General features: G+C 45.1%; 1 long non-coding RNA gene across 1 annotated transcript; it reads right to left on the bottom strand.

Moving 5' to 3' along the window:
* Nucleotides 1-1,018: 1,018 nt before the first annotated feature.
* LOC143328694 (uncharacterized) lies at nucleotides 1,019-2,393 on the bottom strand. The gene is made up of 3 exons (XR_013077839.1): nucleotides 1,860-2,393; nucleotides 1,214-1,369; nucleotides 1,019-1,132 (listed from the first exon to the last, which is right to left on the bottom strand). It is a non-coding gene; the product is annotated as an uncharacterized LOC143328694 (long non-coding RNA).
* Nucleotides 2,394-15,082: the final 12,689 nt, after the last annotated feature.

Raw genomic sequence — 15,082 nt, 5'->3', positions numbered from 1 at the left:
AGGACATGGTTACAGTTTAGGAGACACTCACTTTGATTTGAAGCAGTATAGCAGGTATTTCCCAGTAGCAGATAACCACTTTTTTCTTCCATCTGGGTTCGACAATGCATTTCAGTATTGGCATAGAAATGGGTTGATATTCTTTTGTGATTTGTACCCTGATAATGTGTTTATTTCATTTGAAACACTCGAAAATGACCACAATATACCCAGATCACATTATTTTAGATTTCTTCAGATACGTAGCTTTACCAGAGAAGAGTTTCCCTCATTTCCTTCCCCACCACCTAGGAATCATTTAGATGCAATTCTAGGACTGGATCCTTATGAGAAGAAGCGTGTATCTGTGATTTATAATATGATAGGAGACTCAAACACAGTGAGGATCCCCATAATGAAGCCTTTGATCTGCTCCTCTTCTGGGTCAGTTACCTTGTAATAATAGACAAGAAATGACCAACAAATGATGAGTAAATCAAGCTAAAAGACATTTGTCATTCAAATATTGTGGCTCAGAATAAGTTCTTACTCCAAAATTATTCCTAATTATGCATAAACCTAACATTTTCAGCTGTAATTACTTCTGTGTTTCATGTTGAAATTTCCCTTTCTAACCCTGCAACCAAAAGTGTAACCCTCCATGTAAAGGACACCATCTCTTGGAGACACAGTGGCAATTGGGACAGATGAAGAGAACAAAGAGGACACAGGAATGGATAGTCTAGATTGGGACAAATGGCTGAGGTCAATGTCAAACACATCAATAAAGACTTAAGATGTCAGATAAGGCCTATTATGTTGTGTATATGTTTTTTTTTTGCTGCCACTTTATTATTTGTTAGGTGTACGAACACCCTGAGACCAGAGGAAGGCGAACTCAAAGTGAAGGCTACAGAGATAACACAGGGCACAGGCAGGTAGAAACAAAAAGGGTTTATTAACCAAGGGTGTCCACAAAAACGGGAAAACAAAAAGCGAGAGCACAAAAACCACTCTGCACAGTTCAACTAAGGGAGTCCACAAAAACGGGAAGAACACAAAGCGAGAGCAAAAACACGCTCTGAAGAATCTGAGCTCCAACTCCTCTCACAACCGAGGCTGGGCTGAGGGCTATCCACAGGGCGAGATGCTCCTAAAACAAAAAGCAAAGCACAGGTCAGCAGACCGAGAAAGACACAGGGGATCAGAGGGCTGGCAGAGGAACACACAATACCACGGAGGTAAGCAGACGATCTGACGAATACTGGAGAGAAGAGCCGGGGTTAAATGCAGCAGTTGATTGGAAGGTGATGAGGTGAAGACTTGCAGGTGTGTGAGAGGAGGCGGGTAGGAGGAGCTGCCGAAACAGGTGCAGCCTCTCAACACGGACCTGGACAGACAAGGGAAGACAGACAAGACCACAAGGGGGCAAGGAAACGGGGAAAACACAGGGGAAAAAAGGGGAAGACAGAGCCCTGCCTGACATTATTTCTTTAAGGCAGAGGGCAGAATGGGAAAACAGTTTTCATAGTTGTAAGAAAAAAAAATTGAATGCAGTAGCAGGACACATAGGGCATGGGTGTATGCAGACCAGAGGCAAGGTAAAGTCAAACAAAAGAAGTTTATTTTAACAATAATGAATAAACAAAAGCATACTCAAAAGGAGTGGGGAACAAACAGGAAAATGAAGCGCACTCAAAACTGAGTGGGGAAAAATGAACAAAAGGAGCTCCGTAACACAGGTTGAGGCAAGTAACAAACGCTGACAAGGCAGGTAGTCACTGAAAGTAAAAGGCACACATTTAGTGGCAGTCCAAACAAAAGCACACCAACACTGATTAAGAGAATGAGGAGAAAACTGACTAATACAAAGTACTCACACGTGGTAACGAACAGGGAAGTCGTGAAAGATTCAGGGCAATCTGGCAACAGGTAACAAGGGGCGCCTCCCTTTTATCCTGTGTCCTAATCAGTCTGATGTGCGCCAAGTGAGTGCCAGACACACCTAAAGGAAACACTAGGAAACAGACAGTTTAGCGGATTGTAACAAGGGGAGAAGTTTACAATTCTTTACTTGGAAAAATGTACAAGGATATCAAAATTCAGGCAGGCAAACAAGGTACACTTGTTTAATGTGGGAAATGTGGAAGGTAGGATGGATCCCTAAGAGGCATGGATGGCGCAGGCAGACAGCTGAAAGGGTCGATGACTTGGAGATGGACCATATGGACCAATGAATCAGGGAGGAAACTTCTGAGACTCCTATTGTAAGGGTATGTCCTGAGTGGAGAACCAAACTCACTGACCAGGTGTGTATTGGTGTGCTGTGGAGGACCAGCTGGTTGGCCACTTTCTGATTTCTCTTAGAGTGGACCGTGAGCTAGGTGAGTTGGTAGAGTCTGAAGAATGCCTGGACAGAGGGGACATTGGCCTCTTTTTCCTGTTCTTGAAAGAGTGGGGATTGATACCCTTGGGAGCACTGCAAAGGAGACAGGCCAGGGGCAGAATTCCTTCCAGAAACATCAGGTGAATTGGGGTCCCCAAGTATGGAAAACTACAGAGGAATAGGGGAAGGGGAATGAAGTGAGCAGACTTAAAAAAATGGTCAGGTTTTTCAAACAAAGTCCTGGGAAAATCTGAATGAGATTGATCGACTTTACCCTTAATGTCCCAGATCAGAGCTCCCACCACACAGAAAGCAGGGATGATTTCCTCTGTCTCCACAGACTTCTCCTTCTGAAATGAGTGGAAGAGAGCATCAGGTTTGACATTGTGAGGGGATGCACCTTCTGACTACTAGCATTTACAGATCTGGTGAAGGATCTCAGAAGGAAACACTGGTCGTCATGTGGCTGATTATCACAACTGTCAACTGAGGTTCCCATAGACCAACATCTTGACTAAAATTCGACATGCATTTGGTCCATCAGAATCAGCAGGTTTTAGTTTCAACAAATGGTTAACTGATCACTTCGACCCCTGGGGTACCATGATTATTCATGTATTTATTCCTGTCTTCATTGTCATTGGTATCATGTTATGTTTCTGTACATGTGCGCTTGTATGCGAGCCTTGATATATAAATTGATAAATGGGGTAGTTGGAGGAGAGAAAAGGTTACTGTATGTCAAAATACCCCTTGAACCAAGCACCAGGAAACCCTTACAGTGTATCAGATGATGAATTTGTATAATCATGGTTTTATTGATTAGGATCTGTGTTGATGATTTCCCGAAATTGAGATTTAGATGTAATGTGATGTGATCTTCATTGGCTCCCTGAGATAGTTGGCTTCCCAAGGCCGGTGTCTCTCCACTCTCCTTGATGTTATGCAGACAAGATGCTCTGGCCCTATCTCCTCCCCCATCACCCCCCTACTCCTGTGAACTTTGTTTCTGGATCAGAACTCTCCGAGGTCGTCTCCACGGCTACGGCTGTGTCTTCGTCATCAGTTATCAGACGGCAGAGACAATGGGTTGACTGAGTGGAGATGAAGTACACAGGCTTACACATACACACAGACGAAGACATATATGACACGCAAACACCCTCCAACTCAACGCCTTCATGGCTTCGTGCGACACCTACCCTCCCCAACTCCCCCCACCCCTCCCACATGTGCAAGTCCTTGAGATTTTGTTGTAATGTCTTACTATGTTGCTTATGTGCCGAGGTGTTTTTTCCTAATCCCACACTGTGCCCCCCCCCCCAAAGGAGCTTAGTTTGGGGGTTGGTTTTTTTACCCTCTTCTTCCCTCTTGTTTTTCCTTTTTCTCATCTAAGTAAACGGGGCGCTCTCCATGTGTGCGACCCACAGTTCTTCCGCTCCTGTCCTGATGTAACTGAAATGGAATTTCTCCTTCGGGGGACTAATAAAGGCATTCTGATTCTGATTCTGATTCTGATTCTGATGGCACTGCACTAGTGGCAGCTTGTTACAGCAGCTCCCACTCACTGTGAGGTTTTTTCCGTTTTAGTTTTAGTCTTTTTACATTTTTTTTTTTTTTTTTTTTTTTTTTTTGTTACTATATTCTCCCGTGATTGTTCTTAATTGATTGGTGCACTATGGAGACCAAAGTCACTGTTTTCGCTCTCGTCTTTCTCTTGTTTTTCACTGTTTTCAACCGGGTCTGGGACCCCGTGCACAGCCATGGCCCTATTCTTTACAGTAGGGATCAGCTTTTGGCGTTCCATAGCACCGCAGTGTTGCCCCATGAGAGACCCGACATTCCCCACGAGCTGAAGAGGAGGAGACGGGGGAGCCGTGCCGGTGCTGATCGCCACACCAGAAGGAGGAGATACAGACCCGTCCTCCCGTCCATCATCATGGGAAATGTGAGATCTCTTCCCAATAAAAGTGCGCATGTGCTGACCGTGCATGCGGCCTGTCGCAGTCGTTCCTATTTCTTTTCTTAGTTAGCCTGGTGAATGAAGCTGTCTCTCAGTCTGCTGGTTCTGGCCCGTAGACACCTCACTCTCCTCCCAGAGGGCAGGAGGCTGAAGAGGCAGTGGGTGGGATGGGTGGAGTCACCCACAATGCTGTGTGCTTTGTGGGCCAGGCGTGTGCTGTAAATGTCTTGGAGAGAGGGCAGGGGGCACCAATGATCCTCTCAGCTGCACTTACTATGCGCTGCAGGGTCTTCCGGCAGGATATAGTGCAGCCGCCATACCACACAGTGACGCAGCTGGTCAGGATGCTCTCGGTGGTTCCACAGTAGAAGGTGTGCGTGATGGGGACTGGTGCTCTGGCTCTTTTCAGTCTGCAGAGGAAGTAGAGGCACTGCTGAGCTTTCCTGGTCAGTGAAGAGGTGTTGCTGCTCCAGGAGAGGTCCTCAGTGAGGTGCATGCCCAGGGACTTGGTGCTGCTCACTCTCTCCACAGCAGCACCATTGATGGTCAGTGGGGGTGCTGGGTGGAGGCTCTCCGGAAGTCAACAACAATCTCCTTCATCTTCTCCACATTGAGAGAGACATTGTTGTCTCTGCACCATGTGGCCAGTTGTATCACCTCGTCCCTGTAGTTTGACTCATCGTTGTTATTGATGAGTCCCACCACAGTAGTGTCATTCGCAAATTTGATGGAGAGGTTGGTGTTGTGTGTTGGTGTGCAGTCATGGGTCAGCAGGGTGAAGAGGAGGGGGCTGAGCATGCGTCCCTAGGGGGGCCCTGTGTTCAGCATGATGGTGCTGGATGCGTTGCTGCTGACCCAGACTGCCTGTGGTCTTCCAGTCAGGAAGTCCAACAACCAGCTGCAGAGTGAGGTGTTTAGTCCTAGACAGTCCAGGTTCTGCATCAGCTGCTGGGGGATGATTGTGTTGAAAGCTGAACTAAAGTCTAAGAACAGAATCCTCACGTATGAGTCCTTATTGTACAGGTGGGTGAGAGCTGAGTGGAGGGTGGTGGAGATTGCATCATCAGTGGACCGGTTGGCCCGATATGCAAATTGTAGGGGTCCAGAGAGGCAGGGAGGACAGATTGGATGTGGTGCATTGTTACGGCCACCGCCATTCCCTCCCGTGTGTGTGTAACCCTTTCGTGTTGTAGTTCCCATTATGCTGATTGCAGTGTGTCGCCTCCGACTCGTGGTTGGCTCATGTGGAGGGGAGGCGTGGCCCCCTGCTTGTGGCAGGAATCATATCCTGAAGCGGTCCTTGTGACAGTGGAGCTGGAGCAGTCGATTGGAGAAGGAGCTCCGCTGTCTGTCCATGAGGTGGTGAAGAGGATGTTCAGGGTTGTCCATGATGGATAACAGTCTGTCCAGTGTACTCCTCAATCACTAAAGAGGGCTAAACCCACTGTTTTTCACTGTGAGGCCTGGACAGACAGCTCGGTGGACATGATGAGAGGCCGTTTTGAGGCAACGGAATGGGATCTGTCAGCCAGGACTGTCAGAGCTATTATGAATTATTAAATGACATCATAACCAGTTACATTAACTTTTGTGTGGATTCAGTAATTGGAACAAAAGAAATTAAAATTTATCCAAATAATAAACCATGGGTCGGCAAGGAACTCAAACATCATCTACATCTGAAGAAAATAGCCTTCATGCAGGGTGACTTACAAAAAACAAAGGAGCTGACCAAGGTAGTTAGACGGCTAATAAAAAAAAGCCCAAGTGGACTATAAGGATAAGGTTGAAGAGAAACTGAAGACTGGAAATACTTGAGATGCATGGAGAGGGCTGAACAATATGATGGGTAAGGAGCAGAGACAGACATCTCAGTTTGAAGACCCTGTCCAGCTCTCAAACAGTTTGAAAATATTCTACTCTAGATTTGATAAGTATGATTTCCAAAATGAGTGTGACACTGTCTGCTCTGGACTGACCTCTGACCCAATGATTATTCAGGAGGACAGAGAGATCTCCATACTGCAAAGGGTTAACCCTCACAAAGCTCCTGGTCCAGGCGGGCTCAAAGAGATGGTATTAAAGGAATGTGCAGCCCGACTGGGACCAACTATCACCAAAGTATTCCAGCTGTTACTGAACTCCAACTTTTACCCCCAGGCCTGGAAGACAGCGACCATCATACCTGTACCAAAAACCCCTCATGCCAAAACAAATAATGACTTCAGACCCATTGCTCTTACACCCCTCCTCAGCAAATGTATAGAGCGCCTTATACGCAATGAACAGATCCGCCAGGTAGCAGGATCTCTGGACCCCAAGCAATTTGCTTACCGAAACAACAGAGGGGTGGAGGACGCCACACTCACCCTCCTGAACAGCATTTACAGTCATCTCAACAAACCCAACACTCACGCTCGAATTCTGTTCATGGATTTCTCTTCAGTCTTCAACACAGTCCAGCCACATCTCCTCCCAGGTCGCCTCCGTGACCTGAAAGTCAGCAGTGGCCTGGTCCTCCTCATCAGGGAATTTTTGAGAGACCGACCCCAGTGAATCTGTATGAAGAACTGCCTCTCTGACTCTCTTGTCCTGAACACAGGTGTTCCCCAAGGATGTGTACTGTCCCCTTTGCTTTTCTCTATATAGACAAATGAAATACAGTGCAACAGCAGTGGCCTCTCCCTCATTAAGTATGCAGACGACATGGCCTTAATTGCCTGCCTTCGGGACTCAAACAGCTCTCCCTACCTGCAGTACATCAACACCCTGACTTCAAGGTTTGACAGCAGCTTCCTGGATCTTAACATCACCAAGACCAAGGAGATGTGGCTGGGAAGCAGCAAGAGAGGAGGCAACAAATACTCTGTGCCCACCTTCAAGCCAATCAGCATGAAGGGTCAGGAAGTGGAGCAGGTCACTCAATTCAAATACCTCAGAACAATAATAGACAACCAGTTGAATTTCCAAAACCATGTGGATTATGTGTACAAGAAAAGGAGACAGTGCCTGGCCCTTCTGAGGAAACTCAGGATCCTCAACACCAGCCAGCGCGCAATGACCATGGTCTACAAATCTCTGACCGAGAGTGTGCTGACATTCAACATCGTGTCGTGGTATGGGCACCTCTCAGTCAAACAGAAGAACACACTGGCACAAATCGTCAACCAGGCCAGAAAGATCACTGTACATAAACAACAACAACTCCCACCCTTGTACTCACAGATTTTAATAAAAAATGCATTACAGGTTTATCAAGATCCCACTCATCCCCTCCACTGTTCTTTCCAGCTGCTGCCATCAGGACAAAGACTTGCAGTCCCAATGACAAGGAAGAATGGTTACAAGCGGTCATTCATTCCATCGGCCATGACCATTCTTAACAAAGAACTGCCCGTGGTCAGATAGATGTATGCAGTTAGGCACTTTATCTTACTGATTTATTTTATTTATTTATATCTTTTAACTCCTCTGGAGCAAACTGGACTGATTTCATAGTTTTTACTTATATATTCCTATTTATATCTAATTATTGTGCATGTGTTGTCTGTGATGTGTGTGTGTTTTTCTGTGTTTTTATGCCAGTCAAAGACAAATTTCCGTTTTATGTAAAGTTTGATGGACATTAAAAAAGTCTAAGTCTCCCCACCATCTCCTCAAAAGTGTCTAGATCGCAGCCAATAACCGAGCCAGCCTGCCTGATCAATTTGTTCAGTCTGTTGGTGTTGCCGGCTCTGATGCTGCTCCACCAGCACACTGCAGCAAAAAAGAGTGCAATGGCAACAACAGACTTGTAGAAGTTCTCCAACATCTTGCTGCACACGTTGAATGATCTGAGCCTCCTCAGGCAATAGAGTCTGCTCATCCCTCTTGTAGACAGCGTTGATGTTAGTTTTCAAGTTCAGTCTGTTGTCGAGGTGCACTCTGAGGTATTTGTAATCCTCCACCACTGCGATATTCTCCCTTAGAATGCACAGTGGTTGTGTGGTCGTCCAGTTCCTTTTGAAATCAATAACCATCTCCTTGGTCTTGGACACGTTAAGCAGCAGGTCATTTCTACCAGACCATTCCACAAAATCATTCACCACTGCTCTGTATTATTAATACCCTCAATGTCACATGTTTTCCCTTCTACTCCTTGAACTATTCCCTATTACAGATATTCTATACTTACTTTCTACATTTGTGGTACTCCATTGGATATTCAAAACCAAACAATAGCCCCTACCATGCTTACGTATGCCCTGACCTACAACCCTCTAACTGAAGACACTTTGACCTGATCCCTGATTAAAATGTGAACTCAAGCAATCCTCCTAGAAATGGTCTGGTCTATGTCTGAACAGTTTATCTATAAGACCTTGGCTACCTCCATAGTAAGAACAGGGGGAGAGACTTCCTATCTGCTGTCTGCTAGAATGGTCTCTAAATATTATGTTAACGTGTCTCTGTCTGAGGTCACTGTGTTGTCCAACCTTGAGACCTTAGGGCGCCTAACTATACAGAGGGTCTGTGATTGAAAATTCCCTCACAGCGGTCTGTCTGTCAGGTTGTCAGTATCCAGGAGATTGTGGGTGCATCAACTCCCATCGCTCCCGCCAGACGACCCCACTGTCTCGGGTCGGATATCAGCATGCCTCGCCCATATCTCGGCATGGATGAAGGAGTGACATCTTCAGCTTAACCTGTCAAAAACGGAGCTCCCTGTCATCCTAGCCGGTCCCTCTATACAACAACAGATCTGTATCCAGCTTGACTCAGCTCTGCTCAGTCCCACAAAATCTGCTAGAAACTTGGGCGTCATGATTGATGACCAACTAACTAACTAAGAGCATGTGACCTCTGTTGCTCGGTCATGCCAATTTTCCCTGTACAACATCAGGAAGATCAGACCTTGTCTGTCTGAGCATGCAACACAAATCCTAGTACAATCACTGATACTATCACGCCTCGACTATTGTAATTCCTTATTGGCAGGGCTCTCAGCATGCCCGTTAAAACCTTTGCAGATGATACAGAATGCAGCAGCTCGCCTGGTACTTAACCAGCCCAAATGAGCGTATGTCACTCTGTTCATATCCCTCCACTGGCTCCCAGTTGTTGCCCGCATCAAGTACAAGTCCTTGATGCTTGCCTTCAAAATTGCCACCAAAACCACTCTGACTTACCTGAACTCCCTCACTCAGGTTTATGCTCCCTCCCGCTCATTACACTCTGCCCAGGAACGGGGCCTGGTGCTGCCACCTCCAAAAGGCAAGGCCCCAAGTCTGTAGCTAGACTCTTTTCTTCTGTGGTTCCCCAGTGGTGGAAAAAGTTACCAAACTCCATTATCTGTTCTGCAGAGTCCCTCTCGACCTGTAGAAAAAGACCAAGCTCTTTACTGAACACCTTGTTTCAGAAAAAAAAAGAACTCTCTTGGTCGATTCTAAGCACTTTTTGCATTACTTCGTAGCACCTATGTCCAGTTGGACCAGAAAGTTGTGTTAGGGCACTTACTCTTGTTTTTCTCTTCCGTCCAGAACACATATGTCAAACTCAAGGCCCGTGGGCAAAAACCAGCCCACGATGGAATTATCTTTGGCCCACATGATAATATCTAATTATTATTAGAGCTGGCCCGCCGGTATAATGGCCGCACCACTAGCACTACAAGTCCCACAATGCGCTGCCAGTGCATTGGCACGTCAATCTAAGGCCCATAAGTGCAAGTCCCTGCCCCACTCGTTCATCAGCAGCCTGATGGAGCTCGTTACCTGTGGTCAACTTTCAGGCACCCTCTCCCCGAAAAATGGCTAAACGGACAGTGGACTTTGAAAACAGGGGTTTTCAAGGCAGGTGGGAGGCAGGGTATGTGTTCATGGATATGAAGGACAAATGAAAGAAAGAATATAACGTAAGAAGACACTATGAAAAAAAAACACTGTGACAGTTAAATTACTCTGGAAAAGCTGCATAAATAGCCAGAAGAAATGAATGCAACTGATTTTTCTTGTATTTAATGTTTAATGTTGTTGTTTATAGATAAAAACAGTCATATAAACTGTGTTAGTTCCAGATTCAAGTATCTGGGTTAGACTAGTGAGCATCAGAGAGCAGCACACTCAGGTTTAATACATGTTGACTTTTGCACTCTTTGGGCATTTTTGTTTTTGTTTGAAGGAAATTATTTTTTGGCCGTTGTCGGTGGGAAAATGTTTTCATTTGAAATTACTGTGGAAAGCAGCAGATAAAGCCATACGAAATGAATGCAACTAATTTGTCATTTATTTAATGAATAATGTTGTTTTATAGGCAGTAACTTGTAGGCTGTCTTACTTCCAAGTCCAATATGTGCAATATGGTCATTTCAATCAGTTTTCAATGAACATTGAACCAGTCCAGCCCTCGACTTCGAACAATTTTTTTAAATTTTGGCCCACTGTGTATTTGAGTTTTACACCCCTGGTCTAGAACCTTGCTTGTGATGTATCAAAATCTCAAATGTACGTTGCTTTGGATAAAAGCATCTACCAAATGACAAATTGTAATTGTAATTGTTCAGCAGACTTTTCAGTTCACTGTTGATCCAGGGCTTCTTGTTGGGAAAGAAGCGTACAGTCCGGGTTGGCAGTATGGTCTGTTCACAGAATTTGATGTACTCTGTGATACACTCTGTCAGGCTGTTGATGTCCTCCCCATGTGGCTCACACAACACATTCCAATCTGTTGTCTCAAAGCAGTCATGCAGTGACTCATTAGCCTCCTGAGTCCACCTCTTCACTGTTCTCGTGGACACAGGCTGCCTCTGGGCAAGAGGGACATACTGAGGTGTTAACAACACCAAGCTGTGATCAGCTCTGCCTAGGGGGGAAGGGCAGTGGCACTGTAAGCATCCTTTACATTAACATACTTTAGATCTAGTGTGGCTTTGTCTCTGGTGGGACAGTTGATAAACTGGTTGAAAGTTGGCAGAGTTTTGTCCAAAGTATTGTGGTTGAAGTCTCCAGTAATAACTACAAGCGCATTTGGTTGCCGCGTTTGTAGCTCCGCTACGGTAGAGCGGATGACATCACGCGCTGCTTCCCTGTCAGCCCTCGGAGGGATGTAAACAGTGATCACGGTGACGGACGTGAACTCCAAAGGCAAATAACAAGGCCGCACAGCTAGCAGCTCAATGTCCGGGATACAGAAACATTCTTTAACGGTAACATGTCCGGGATTACACCACTTCTCATTCACAAACAGCACGACCCGAATCTGAAGCTGGGTACCTCCACGCTCCAGCCCAGGACGTCTGAACTCAACCACGACTCTGTGAAGGCCATTAGGCTGCACTGTCTGTTTTACCACTGAGTCCTGACCAGCGCGATGAGCTTGTCGATCTTACTTGCTCTCATGTTCCCTATGATCAGAGACGGACTGACCATCTGGCATAGCGAAGATTTTGCCAGTGGACCGACGTGCTATTTGGGCCAACAGTCGGCCTCTTTTAATTTTCTTTTAATTCTTTTAATTTTAAATACTGGACTTTTGCGTCGGTAATGTAATCTGTTAGAATCTTCGAAAATGGAGAGAAAACGGAAAGGAGGTGCAAAGAAACTGCGAGACAAGAAGAAGCTGGCTCTTCAAGCCAACGCTGCCAAATGCGAAAAATTTCTGATATGTTTGCCATGGCAGGGCCTTCATCATCACCATGGCCGATGACAGTGGTGGTGGTGGCAACATTGAACAAGGACATGCAGTAAAACCTGCGGTAAGCTGGACTGCTTTCAGAACACTTTTAATGAGTAAAGCAACCCAACGTCTCGGTAAATTTGATAATGATAAAACATCGATAACATATTTTTGGCTAATGTTCTATGGCCAGGTTAGTTTGTATTTAATCAGATCAATCAACCATGTCTATTATTTCTCTTTCTCTCTCCTTCATTCTTGTGTCATCATCCCTCTGAAGTTTTCAGTTTCTACACTGCTATTTTTATCTTGAAGATTGACCAATAATTAAATCTCTCCCTCTCTTTCTCTCTCAAACATACATACACAGAGTTCAAAGTTCATTCAGGAGTTCAGCTACATTCATCCTTTTGGACTGGGTAAGTTCACAATTTATTGAGTACTACTCTTGGAAGAGTTAGCATCTGATCCATCATTTCTCATCTCTATTCTTTCTCTTTCTCTTTCTTCCTCCTTGAAACACACTCTGTATTGTCCTCCATTACAAAGAGTGTAAAAAGTAGCAGAAAGTCCAACAAAAAAGTTGTAAAACTACGGGCAAACATCGCAACACAGTTACCAAAAGCGCAGTTAAGAAATAGAAATGAAACAAAATAGACAAAACACACTAAATGAACAAAAACAAATGAAAACAGCGAAGCTACTGCAACAGGCTGCCACCTAACACAGCGCCATCTTGCACTCATGCAAAAACGCTCTTGTAAGCTGTGTTTGTTTCAGGTTCAAGCATCTGGCTTAGACTAGTGTGCATCAGAGAGCAGCAAACTCAGGTTTAATATATGTTTACTTTTTTCACTCTTTTCTTGCTCCCACTGGACATGTTTGGTTTTTCTTTGAAGGAAATTATTTTTTGGCTGTTTTTCATTTGAAATTACTATGGAAAGCTGCAGATAAAGCCACAAGAAATTAGTGATTCTGATTTTTCTGATTAATGATTAATGTTGTTTTATAGGAAATAACTTATAGGCTCAATCAGTTTTCAGTAAACATTGAACCAGTCCAGTCCTTGACTTGGAACGATTTTTTTTTTTTATTTTGGCCCACTGTGTATTTGAGTTTGACACCCCTGGGTTAGACCTAACTTAGGTGGCCCACTGCTAAAACCTCTTTATGTTATAGGGTAACTGCATACAAAATAATATATTTTTCACTGTACTCATAGTTACATAGACTTATTTGTCAGCTTGTATTTGAAAATGCTTTCATTGTGACCTATTATGCAAGACTCCGATATATCGGAGTCACACTTTTTTTCATAGTTTGGCTGGTCCTGCGACTTCTCTTTCTCTCTCCTTATATCAAAATATATATAATTTAATATGTTTTTAAATGTTAATTGATACTGACTGACATGAACCAAGGAGTAAACATTACCGTCTACAGCTGCGAGAGGGTGCTCTAGGCTTGTGACAACTATATGCTGCTCCTGTACCACTGAAAAAATTAACTGAATGCTGAATGCCGAGTCTGATGAAAGCCTTGCAGAAGAGAAGATGGTGCTTCATCTTCCTCCGGAGTTGTTCAGAAGCGACAGAGGATGAAGAATTCCGTGATGTGGAATGAGATCGGGGGCTTTGTAAACTTGCTTACCGGTAACTTGTTTGTTGGACTTGCTGGCTTGTTATGTTAATTTAACCTATTCAGCCTCCCAGGTGTGTTCTTTATGCTATTGTGTAGCTGAATAATGCCTGGTTTACGCTTCTGCGTCGCGTCGACGCCGTAGCTACGCAGTCGACGCAGACCCCTACGCGGACCCTACGCCGTAGCCTGACGCGCACCTCCAAAAAATCCTGACTACGCGTCGCGTCGACGCATCGTGACGTGAACGTCGAGGACTGTGATTGGTCCGCTCAGAACTTATTTTCGGTTCAGCCGCAGCCCTATGGTCGCAGCACAACAACACGGCCATTTTCAAAGTTTCTGTGGTGAGAGCTACAAGAAAAAATGGACCAAGCCGAAGAAAGAATTATCGAGGAGGTACGCAAGTACGACCACCTCTACAACTCCTCTTCGCGGCAGTATAAAGACTGCCAAATGGCCAACAATTTGTGGAGGGAATTCTCGCGAAACACGGGGATCCGACAAGAGCCCCCCGAAACCACACAAAGACACAGCCACACCCCCCTAGCGGCTTGGCGGTGAATTGCGGAGCAACGCGTTCCCTCGACGCAAAACTATGAATGCTCAGTGACGGCGTCGGGTGTACGCCGTAGGTACGGCGTTGCCGCAGCGCAGAAGCGTAAACCAGGCTTAACTGTTAATGTAGCCTGCTGTTCTGTGTGGAAGGAGGCTATACTTCTCTGGGATGTTGCTCCTCCAGCCACCATGATGCCTCTCATTTTTATGTTGTCTGATGGTCTCTCATTCTTTGCGTGTTTGGCCTTGAAGAGATTATCTTGGTTGCCCTTTTCTTCCTCTACAAGCTGGCGTTGTCTTGTCCTCCCTTTTTCTTGCACAGGGATTCTTGGTGTGTATTATTTTTGCAGTAACTGCACCACACCTCTCTGTAACACTTTCTTGCCTTGTGACCTTTTATTCCTCACTTGTAGCATGTCACATTGGCATCTTCATCTTTTCTGGTGCCAGCATTTGTCTTAGTGGGGCTTCTGCCTTGTCTCACATATGTCTTCATCACATTATCTGTAGACTCTACCTTATTCATTTTCTCCACCTCTTCATAGGCTCGCAGCCTTCTTTTAAAGTCTGCCAACGTAACATTTTCTTCATTCTACGTTACATGGACAGCTAGAGGTTTGAAAGATTCTGGGAGCCCACCTAGTATCATGGCAGCAGTTAGTCCATCACTCATGGCTTTGCCTGCATCTCTCAGAGCCATGATGATGTTCTCTGCCCTTATGAGGTAGTCAGTCACACTCTCATTGTCTGCCATGTGTAGCTTGGTCAGCGACGTGTACAGGTTTATTATCCTTGGCTTACTTTTTACAGAATAATGTTCTTTCAGTAATTTCAGGGCTTTTCTGCCATCATCAGCTGCTTCATGCCTTATCAGTGACAGGCTTTTATTATAGCCTAGCTTCAGC

Source organism: Chaetodon auriga, chromosome 11, assembly GCF_051107435.1.
Source record: "Chaetodon auriga isolate fChaAug3 chromosome 11, fChaAug3.hap1, whole genome shotgun sequence".
Lineage (NCBI taxonomy): Eukaryota > Metazoa > Chordata > Actinopteri > Chaetodontiformes > Chaetodontidae > Chaetodon > Chaetodon auriga.
This window is presented reverse-complemented; position numbering and strand designations above follow the sequence as displayed.